Raw genomic sequence first — 12150 nt, 5'->3', positions numbered from 1 at the left:
GCAACAAAGATAATCATGTCCCTAATCCTAAAACAATGAGGACTCACCTTTAATGTTTTATAGTTAAAATTGGGAACAAATCTCTGTTTGACCTGATTGATGAGGATTTAAACCTACATCACGATCATGAAAGGTAATGAGTAAGCAAGATCTAGTGAATTGGAACAGTAACATAAAATAATAAGTAACAAAACAATAACATGAGAAGAATATTATAAGGATACTGAAAATACTGCACATGAATAAACTGAATGCAATGACCAAGTTATTACAACTTGTGGTTGAAAACTGAACTGTATAGATAACATGGTTCATGCAATAGAATCTAAATTAAATATGATAACTACTAATAACCGACATGAATACACATGAGCGAAACGTTTAGTTAGATATATACGCCCCATTAAGTGGAACAAATATACCCTATGATAGGTATTTAGGCATGAAGGCACAATCACTAAAATGATATCAATGAAGGGGACTTACAACCTACAAGACTCATGGTTCTCGGACATAGAGGTGACTTACCCTAATCCACTATTTATTAAACTTCTCCCGCTTGATTATGTAATTAACAAATTATCATTGAAGTTCTGTGATTATGATGACATAAAATAGTTGTAACACCTTGAAAATCCAAGACGTGTCGTAGAGACTAATATAGGTGTCATAAAGTCTAAATAATGTTTTAAGTACATTTTAATGAATATAGATCATTTAGGAGGTTTATGAACCAAAACGTCGAAGAACGTCCATGATGTCCGAGAGTTTGGTTCAAAAGGGTACTACTGTGTCTTAGCCTTTTTGACTATATTGTAGGAGTTGGAAATGTACAAAAATGGCTAACAGGTATCTCATTAGTTTTTGAGTTGTTTCATGGTTGAAATGTACGGGTACAATTCCTCAAGGACCAAACGAAGGCCCTTGAGGAGAACCCTTGCGTTTGAAGAAATAATACCTGGCAGTGAGCATCGGCAGGACCTCCTACGGTCCGTGTGTGGACTGACGAGGTTGTACTCTTTATTTTATCCAAGTGCAGTAGGTCCTCAATTTCTGAGGGCAATGACACCATTTAAGTTACTGGCCTGTTATGATCCTAAAAAATATTTAATTTCTTTAATTTTAAATTAAGAAGTGTACTTGTTGGAGTGATGTAAGGGCTATGCCCATATTGTGATATTTATTTATAACAACATACATCCTTGAAAGCATGAGGTCCTACCATGTCCGGATGAATGCTCCACGTCCGGATAGCTGCACCGTTTTATCATAAGCTCTAGCATCCACCTTCACCTACAGCTAAAAGTATAGAGTTGTATAGGATTAGTACACACTTGTACTAAGTATGGGTATTCGCAAGCACGCACCAAGGTCATGCATGAGTACAAATATCTCTTTCCTATTGATATGAATTATGGAATGTTATGTCAGTCAACTTGCCAAATCGTATTAGGAATGTAATGTGATAAGAGTTACTTGAATTATCTTACTTTTCATTTTGCAAACAACGCATAACATATTGCGAATATCATATCACATATTTCATATTATTCTTTCTTATACCATGATAACTTGGAACCATGGACTTGACATTAGGAATTCCCAAAATGAGGGTTCAACCCATGGGACCTCAACTAGGGAGCCTTCTTTAGCAAACACACAGTCTGCTTCGTTCATTCAAATGTACTTCATTTTTTATTCTTTTATAAAATAGTCCAACCACAGGTCATACCTATGATCTAGTTTAAGACTCTCATAGGGTTTGATGTGCAATGAGCAATAATAACCTGGTATCATTACTTAAATCTAGATCTCCTCTAGATTATCCTATCCTAACACCTTTGGTATTGTTCATTTGATTATGTGCATTCATTGAGGCTAGCCTCATTATTTCTTTGGGAATTTTTACCTTAAGCGACATAGATCAAGTGATCATCATCAAATCCAGTGTCCTCCCACACCAAAAATAGGTGGAATCACCGGCCAAAGTGACCCGAACATGCTAGCGTAAATAAGGAGTCGAACCTTGCTAGATCCCTATATTGGCAGTATAGGTTCAAAGACTAGGGGATATGAGGAGACCCATACCCATCATGAAGGACTGTCTCATCTCATGAGATTTACGTGAACCTTCGCCTTCCCGGAAGAAGGAATCACCACTCATAGCTAGACTATCGGTGGTCAAAATAAAGTTCCATTACATTCAACTCATACATCATGGAAGTTGGCTTCTATCATTAGGACATCATAGCTAATTAGATGATTCCTCATTTTATCGTTTATATTAAGTAAACATTAACTTCAATACTTTAATTCGAGTATTCGTAGAGACTAGTCTTTTCATTTACTTGAGTATGATTGTATGTGTGATAGCATATACTATACCAAGAATATCAATGAACCCGATTATTGCAATTGCTCAAGATAGCCTTTTTAAGCTTCTAGGGTATATTTCTTAGTTCAAGATCTCTGTTACTAACTAGATTCAAAGAATAAGTAGATCAGGGGATAAACTAAGCGAATTTCGTCATCCTATCCATAATAACTCAAATCGAGTCAACTTACCTACGTGTCCGCGACAAACCCACTATGAAGTCCATATTAATATCATCCCACTTCAAAGTAGGAATATTTATTACTTTAGTCAACGCAACAAATTTTTGATTATCGGCTTTAACTTGTAGGCATGGAATGGTAGCTATTATTGTAAGCAAACTCAATAAGATAAAAGGTGATCATCCAAACAATCCTTGAAATCGATCACACAAGTTGTCAACATATCTTCTTAGGTATGAATGGTATGCTTTGTATGCCCATCCGCCTGTTGATGAAATGTTGTACTAAGGTTAACTTAAGTACCAAGACCTTTCTGAAATGACTTCCAGAAATGTGAGGTAAACTGAAGACCTCTATCTAAGATGATAGACAAAGGAACCCCATGCAACATTACAATTTCATTGATGTACAGCTTGTCATAGTCCTCCACCGTAGTCCTGAATTCTAAAAAGCGAGAAGACTTAGTAATCCTATCAACTATCACACAAATGGAGTCATGCTGTCTGCGAGTACGTCGTAACTCTATGATGAAATCCATATTGATCACTTCCCACTTCCATGTAGGAATGTCGATTTATTTAGTCATACGTTCTGGATTTTTATTTTCTACCTTTATTTGTTGGCAATTAGGGGACTTACTCACAAAGTGAATTACTTCTCTCTTCATGCCATTCAAACAATAGACTTATCGCAGGTCGCGATATATCTTAGTGTCACCTGGAAGAATAGAATACCTAGAGTTGTGGGCTTCTGCAAGAATATTCTCTCTCAACTCGACCACATTAGGGACACATAATCCACCTTGTTAGCAAAGTACACCATCTTTGCCTTGGCAGAAAGCCTCCACTCTCTAATTGTGGATTGCACCCTTAAGTTCAAGCAACATTAGTTCACTGTCTTGCTTCTCCTTAACATCAACCACCAAAGAAGATTTTGCCTTAGTTTGAACTATTACAACACTCGCTGATATGCTAATACGACAAACTTTAAAGCGAGCAAGCCTGTGGACATCCTTCACTACTCCTTCCTTTCTTCCTCAACATGGGCTACACTACCTATAGATAATATTCTAAGAGCATTGGCTACTAAATTCACCTTCCCAGGATGATTTTGAACTTTCATATCATAATCATTAAAAGAACTCAATCAATCTACTTTGACAAAAACTCAACTCTTTCTTGGTGAACATATACTGAAGGCTCTTATGATCGCTGAACACATCTACATGAACACCATACTAGTAATGCCTCCAATCTTATGTGCAAACACCACTACTGCAAGTTCAAGGTCATGAGATGCATAGTTCTTCTCATGAATCTAATGTTGTAATGAGGAAAACGCTATAACCTTATCTCACTGCATCAACACACAACCTAGGCCAACTCTGAATGCATCACAATATATCACATAACCGTCTACACCCTTTGGTAGAGTAAAGACACGAGTTGTAGTCAATCTAGTTTTCAATTCTTCAAAGCTTATGTCGCAAACATCTGACTATTAGAACTTGACTATCTTCTGAGTCAAGTTAGTCAATGTTGAGGATAAGGATGAAAATCCATTCATAAACCTTCTGTAATAGCTTAGTAGACGTATGGAACTTCAGATATCTCTAGTAGAGTTAGGTCTGGGCCAGTGCTTCAGTGCTTCTATCTTCTATGAATTCCCTCAGATCCCTTTGCGAGACACAATGTGACTAAGAAAAGCAATGGATTGCAACTAATACTCACATTTGCTAAAGTTAGCGGATAACTGGCGATCCTTGCGAGTCAGTAGAACAACTCTCAAATGACTGGCATGTTCTTCCTCTTTCCTATAGTAAATGAGGATATCATCTATTAAACGATAATGAACAAGTTCAAGTACTGTTTTGAACACTCTTTTTATCAAATCAATGAAAAATGCATGAGCATTGGTTAGTCCGAAGGACATAACTATAAATTCATAATGACCATACCGATTTCTATAGGCTATTTTTGGAATGTCATTATCTCTTACTCTAAGCGGATAATAACCTGATCAGAGGTCTATCTTTGAGAAATGGCTAGTTATCAATCCTGGGGATGGGATACTCATTCTTTATTGTGACCTTGTTCAACTACCTGTCAATGCACATTCTGAGAGAACCATTTTTCTTCTTTACGAAAAACACTGGTGCACCCCATAGAGAAATACAAGGTCTTATGAAGCCCTTCTATAGAAGGTATTTCAATCTCTTTTTCAATTCCTTAAGCTCTGATTGAGCCATTCTATAAGGAGGAATTGAAATAGTCTTGGTATCTTGATGGAGATTAATCCTATAGTCAATTTCCCTTTCGGGAGGGACTCTAGGATGATCTTATGGAAATACTTTTTGAAATTCACTCACTAATGGAACTGACGCAAGAGTTGGGGTTTCGGGGCTAGAATCCTTAACCCAAACTAGATGATAGAGATAACCCTTACATATCATCTATTTGGACTCAAGGTAAGAAATAATCGACCCATAGGCGCTAAGCTACTACCCTTCCATTCTAAAATTGGTTTATGTAGAAAGTGAAAACGAGCAATCCTAGTTCTACAAATGAGTGAGGAATAACATCAGTGTAACAAATCCATCCCTAGAATGACATTGAAGTATAAAATTTCTTACTCTACTAGATTTGCTGAGGTGGCTTTCTTAGAGAATATGATAGGGCAATATTTATATACCTGTCTCAATATAATTTGGTCACCGAATAGAGTAGAGAGTGTGAAAAGTTCTGATAGAGTTTCTGGACTAACACTGAATGGGACGGCTATGTAAGGAGTTATAAAAGAAAGTGTATCCGCTGGATCTAACAATGAATAAACATAAAGGTCAAAGACTCGTATCGTACCAGTGACTACATGGGGAGAACCTTCCTAATCTTGGAAACCCTGAAGAGCATACAACCTATTCTAGCGTTGACCGCCACCTGTACCAGATGAGTTACGTTGCTGAGTTGGGCGAATTTTTAGTGCTACTGAAGTTGCATACTGGGTTCTATCATTTGAAACTCCTTAAACATGTCAAGAAGAACAATCCCTCAATATGTGACAAGACTAACCTCATTTAAAACATCCTTCTTTTCTAATGAGACACTCGCCAGAATTGTTCTTACCATACATAGGGTAAGTGGAGTAAGTCTTAGTGCCTGAAAGACTTCCCTGAGACTTAAAGAGTGATGTTTTACCCTCCTGGTCATACTTATTCTTGGATTATGTAACACTAGCTAGCGAAGGTGCTAGAGCTGAAAACATTTCCTGACTCTGCGAGAAATTTCCACCACTCAATTTATACAAAGAATATTCATAGTTCAAAGTCCTATACTTACTAAGAATATTCATAGTTCAAACTCCTAGCCTTCTTATTCTCTTTAGCATATTCCCTAACCTTATCACTCTCAACCTACTGAGCATGAGTCATAAGCCTAGATATGTTTATATCTACTAGCAACATAGAATATTTGCACTCAGTTATTACCAAATCTGACACTCCATACAAGAAATTGTTCATCTGAGCCTTGGAGTAAGCAATAAAGTGAGGAGCATACCTGGAGAGTTGGTTAAACTTCAGCCCATAATCTTGGACTGTCATGTTACCCAGCCTCAAGTTCATGAATTTTTGGGCTTTTGCTTCTCTCAATAATGTTGTGAAAAACTTGTCGAGAAAAGTCTCACTAAATTAATCCCAAGTGATAGGAGCCGCATTTGAACCCCTATTCTCCTTCCACTGAGTGTACCAGATATGAGCAAAATCGTTAAACTGGTATGATGCTAACTGAACCCGACCATTCCAAGTGACTTGCATTACCTCAAAGATCTTCTTGATCTCGTCAAAGAAATTATGAGTATCCTCATTAGCTTGCAATTCTAAGAATTCAGAAGGATTAATCCTAACAATGTCACGGACCCTTGATTCCGCTGATCCACCATTTTCATTCCCATGAGCATGAACCCGATTGTTCTGGTTAGTCATACTCTGAGCCAAAATCTATATGGAATTTGTGAATTCAACATTGGAGACAACCTTATTTGGGCCTAGAGGAGCTGCATTTCAATTTTTTGCATTTGCTTTCCTAGAATTAGCTCTACGAGGAGGCATGATCTGAGATGTAGAACGTCAAGTTAGAATTAGATAAGATCATACCTCACGCACGATAATAGTAACATGGAATTAATGTTTTTCCTAAAACACATCATAGACTCGCTCTAATTAGATGTGGTGCACTTCACACGCATGAAAAAAACTATACTTAGTGCGAATTTTCAAACATCCTAGGACTCTTGATTCTAGTGCTCTGATACAAAGTTTTTTCATGCCACGAGCTACCACCGAGATGTGGACACGGAACCTACGACCACAAGAGATCCCAAGCTTACCCTGCTTGCATGATCATGAGGATACTAAACATAATAAAATGATGCAGAATCTAAATCATTACTTATAATGAAGAGATGGGGAATACCCATATGCTAATACTTATATTATATGAAGAATGATGAGTTAAACACAATGAAGTTACTAACTCAACACTAAGCTGAAACTAACTATAACTGAAATAAGCCTATAAACTATTCTAGAAATACCGGGAAAAGCCATAAATAAATCTAGGAAAAACAAAAACTAAATGACTAAACAATGAAATTACACTCATGACTATTGTCCTCTGAGAATGAGGACTCACCACTGAATTTGCTGAACTAGATATCAGAAAAATTGATCTATGCTTAATCTAGATGCTAAGAACCTTAACGTACATCACTACAAGATGTAGCGCATGTATGCGTCAGTACATTAAAGGTACTTAGCATGTAGGATAGTATAAAGCATAAATATAACATAACCGAACAAGCACAAAAGTAAGTATAATAACTAAAAATAATATGCTAATTTCTGAGCTAACTAGATGATATCACAAATTTATAACATTCTGAGACTGAATACTAAATATACTGTTAAATTTTCAATATCGATAGCTTGACTGAACTGTGGGAGCTACTAATAACCGACAATAAAACCAATGGTTAGTAAATTCATCAAGTTCTATCAAAGTTCCAAAAACCTAGGTTTAATCATAAGAAGAGAATCAAGAATCTGACTTAAAACTACGTACCCAATGGGTGAACGGAACCCGATAGTTAAATCCCACATAACAGGTGATGAAATCCATGGAAAAATACTCAAGTTTTGGGGCTAGAACTACTCGAGCTTGTGGAGTTCTTGAACTCAGGTTCTTGATCTTTTTCACCACTTTTTCTTCAAATGTTCTATGTTTTGATTTAATTTTTTGACATAAATATGTTTTAATTTTGTTTTTAGGCTTAAACTCAATAAAATTGATGATTTAGGGTAAAAATGATGTATAGTAGGGTTTAAATAGAGTGGGAAAGGTCCAAAAGACCCTGGGGAAAGTTGTTGTTGGACCAATCAACGGCAAGGACAGATGGTCCATCGATTGATCCATGCCCCGTCGGTTGGTTCGTTAATTGGGACTGTTTGCCAGGCCTTTACTAAAACAAGCATAACTTTTTACTAGAAGGTCTGATTTTTGCAATATTTATTGATATGAAAAGATAATTCAAGTATCTATCAGTTGATAGGTTATGGGATACCTAATTCATTTTGTGATAATATTTATAACTATTTTAATTTGACCTTATGCACTCCCCCTTAACTGTGTACTAAAGCTAACCTACGAACAAACCTACAAACCATGGGTCCACCTACGAACCATGCTGGTCATCCGTGGCTCTTGTCAGAGAGTAAGTGAAGGGGCTCTCAATTTGTGGTCACAAAATGTCGACTGACCTACACACCGTAGGTCCATCCATCGATCAAGACTTAGCCAAATTTTCTTGACTGAGTTCTTGGGAGTCTATGATCTCATCGACGGTTAAGAAAGACAGACCGTGGGTTGTTGATTTTTTGAAAATTGATTTTTTGCTCTTTTTTGGCTTCGGGTTGTTACAAAAATTTCATACTCTTTTGCGCCAATATAGTCAAGGGAGAAAAAATGGAAGCAAAACAATCCGCAAACCTCTTATAATAACCCGCACGACCGAAGAAACTCTTAATATTCTTTGGAGTCAATGGCCTAGGACAATTCATCACATCCTCAATTTTCGTTGGATCAACCTCAACTCACTCACTAGAGATGATATGACCACGGAACGCCACCGACCTCAACCAAAACTCAAATTTGTTTTAATTGACAAATAATTGATTCTCCTTAAATACTTGAAACACGAACCTAAAATTATCCATGTGTTCACGATCATTTTTGGAATATACCAAGATGTCGTAGATGAAGACAATGACAAATGAATCTATGTAATTTTGAAACACCATATTCATGAAATAAATAAGTGTTGTCAGGGCATTAGTTAGACCAAAATACATTACTTAGAACTCATAGTGACCTTATATTGTCCGGCATGCTGTTTTTGGTATATCCTCACCTCGCACTCTAAGTTGGTGATATCCGGATATCAAGTCAATCATTGAAAAGTATATCGCCCCTTGGATTTGATTACATATGTCTTCAATCCAAGGAAGAGTATACTTGTTCTTAATAGTGACTTTATTAAGTTGGGGATAATGAATATTCTAAGGGACCAATTATTCTTGTTCACAAACAAAATAGCAAGATTCCACGATGAAATAATAGGTCTAATATAGCCTTTGTCTATAAAGTCTTTTAGTTGAGCCTTCAACTATTTCCATTCGTCCGGAGCCATCCGATAAGGGGGAATTGAAATGGGATTGGTATCCGGTAGCAAGTCAATATCAAAATCAATTTCCCGTTCGAGAGGATTCCGGGAATATCATTAGGAAAGACCTCAGGAAATTCCCTGTCCATAGGACTAACTCAATGGGAGTTTTTTCAAAGTCTAAATCATTGAATCTTCCATTGTGATATAGAAACACTTTTGAGATACATTTACAAGCGTGAAAGCAAATACATAATACGTCTGCTTTTCCACTCTAAAATGGGTTCATTTGGAAAATTGAACTTTACAATTCTAGTTCTCCAATAAATCGAAGCAAAAGAATCATGCAACCAATAAATCCCCAAAATGAGATCAAAATCGACAATATCAAGTTCTACTAATTAAACATGAATAACTCTATTCGGAAACATTATTCGACAATTTCTATATATCTTTTTTGCAACCACCGTGTCAACTATCAGGGTAGTTACCATGAAAGTTTTATTCAGAATATCGGGCAAAATATCAAACTTTCTAGCTATCAAGGGAGTAACAAAACATAATGTAGAACCAGGATTAAATAAAGCATATACATCAATACAGAAGACTTGTAACAAAACAATCACCACATCGGGACAACTCTCTTGTTCACCCCTAGAGTGAAGATCATAAAAGCTGATGTTCTTTGGAGGATCAACATTTATACAACTAGCTTGAGATTTCCCTTTACCTTTTTATTGCCCCTTCAAACATTGTAAATCCCTATCCTTGTGGATGCTCTTACCACACCCAAAGAAATTGTCCATCTCAACAAGCCATTCACCATAATGCTTCTTGGAACACTTTCCACAAGTCAGCTTCTTTATTTGTAAGATAGTACATCTTCCCTTTTTATACTTAGGGTTAGACACCCTATCATTAAGAGCCTTGGAAAATTTAGTAGGAACTTGATTAGAAAATCTCTTCATGAACATAGGCTTGTCTTGAATATCAGGCCTACCATTTGAAGAACCACCATCATAAGACCTTGCCCTTTTTCTATCCCTACTCATCCTTTTAACCGTGGTCTCTTCCACTTGTTAAGAATTATACATAAGATGAGAAATGTTCATATTATCATTTATCATAATCGAACATTCTTTTTTTCAAGTCATCTGACACCACCATCACAAAGTGACTCATTTCATCCGTAGGGTCGGAAACCAAAGAAAGAGAATACATTAACAATTAAGTATATTTCAAAGAGTAATGAAGTACACTCATACCTCCTTGACGAAGTTTGGCGAATTATTCCACTTTGGCTTCCCTCTTCTCCCAATGAAGGAACCTATAAAGAAGAGCCTTCTTGAAAATCTCCCATATCCCAGGTACACCCCTTAAAGGACTGGTCTCTTTCCATTGGACGTATCATGTTTGGGACAGATATTTGAGTTAGTAAGTGGCTAACTCAGCCTTATCACTAGTAGTCAATCCCATAGCATAGAGAATCTTGTAGCCTTAATCAAATATCTCTTGGGAATGTTCCTCAACAATGGACTCATACGAGTTAGGGGGATTCATCATTGTGAAATCCCTCAAACGGGAGGCCATGATGCGAACATGTTTTTTTTCTCGAGATACCATATCTTGATCATCATTATAAACTTCTTCAAGATAACGGACATTATTGAATCGCGGAGTATATCCCACATTGGAAATCTCTTCAACGAGTCTTCAAGTGGCTGTCTTCGGTATTCATTAACTATAATCATAATATAAATAAAATCTACTAAGGTCACGGAGATTCAAAACTCTTAAGGAAGGATATTGGATTTCCAAGAAAAGCAGAGTTTCCTAACAATAATATAGTTTCCTATTCATAAGTGTGGCACACTTCACAATTATGAATAAGAGTCTACATAAACGTGGTTCAGTGAAACATAGACTCTAAAGTATACAATCTCGTGCTCTCATACAAAGTTTTTCACATGCGAGGAGCACCCCTTAGACGTAACCAGCGTAGTTAGTCTTCGAAGAGGACTAAAACTATCCTATTATCTTACATCATTACATTCATAGGTTAAGAATGCGAAAAATTAAAACTTTTCATCTATCTATCATGAGATTTACATAGACCTCTTGCATACACATAATATATATTCATATCAAGTTTACATAGACCTTCGTATAAGATGATTACATAGTCTACTACTTTTATAACACCTTTAAATATATGAGATATAACATAGTCTTAAAACAGATGTCTCATTTCACAACCATCTAAACAAGAGTATAATATTGGGCATAGCCTATACATCAATACAATAAGAACATTATTTAGGCTATACAATCTTTAGTATTCAGATGAATGGAAACGAACAAAGTGTCTTTAAGACTAATCAACATCCAATGCTTGAATGTTGCATTGTCCTCGAATTAGTGAGGACTTACCCAACTTGGAGAACGAGAATCAACGTCTTCCTTGAAAAGACATAACGAACCCTTCAACGACCGGATCCTAAAACGTTTGGACCATATAAGACCATATGCACATTGAACATGCAAATTATGCTAAAAAGGGACATTTCATTAAAGCATGCCAAATTACTTTAAAATGCCTTAAAGACATTCACGAACAATTACAAGTTAATCATACATATTTATTAAGTCAAGACCATGTACATCACAAGACCAACCATACTAAGTCTAGTTAAGTCAACATGCATATCAACATAATTTAGCACATAATCAAGCCAAATCTATCATCAAGTTATATTATCAACAAGCATGTATAAGAGTTCACAACATCATAACCAAAGCAAGACCATTAATCATGAACCCTCACCAATTCCTCTAATGCAATGACTAAGCAAAGCCTCACAACCTCACTCAATCAAGTAA

The sequence above is a fragment of the Solanum lycopersicum genome, chromosome 4 (assembly GCF_036512215.1).
Source record: "Solanum lycopersicum chromosome 4, SLM_r2.1".
Taxonomy (NCBI): Eukaryota; Viridiplantae; Streptophyta; class Magnoliopsida; order Solanales; family Solanaceae; genus Solanum; species Solanum lycopersicum.
Note: the sequence above shows the minus strand (reverse complement) of the source record.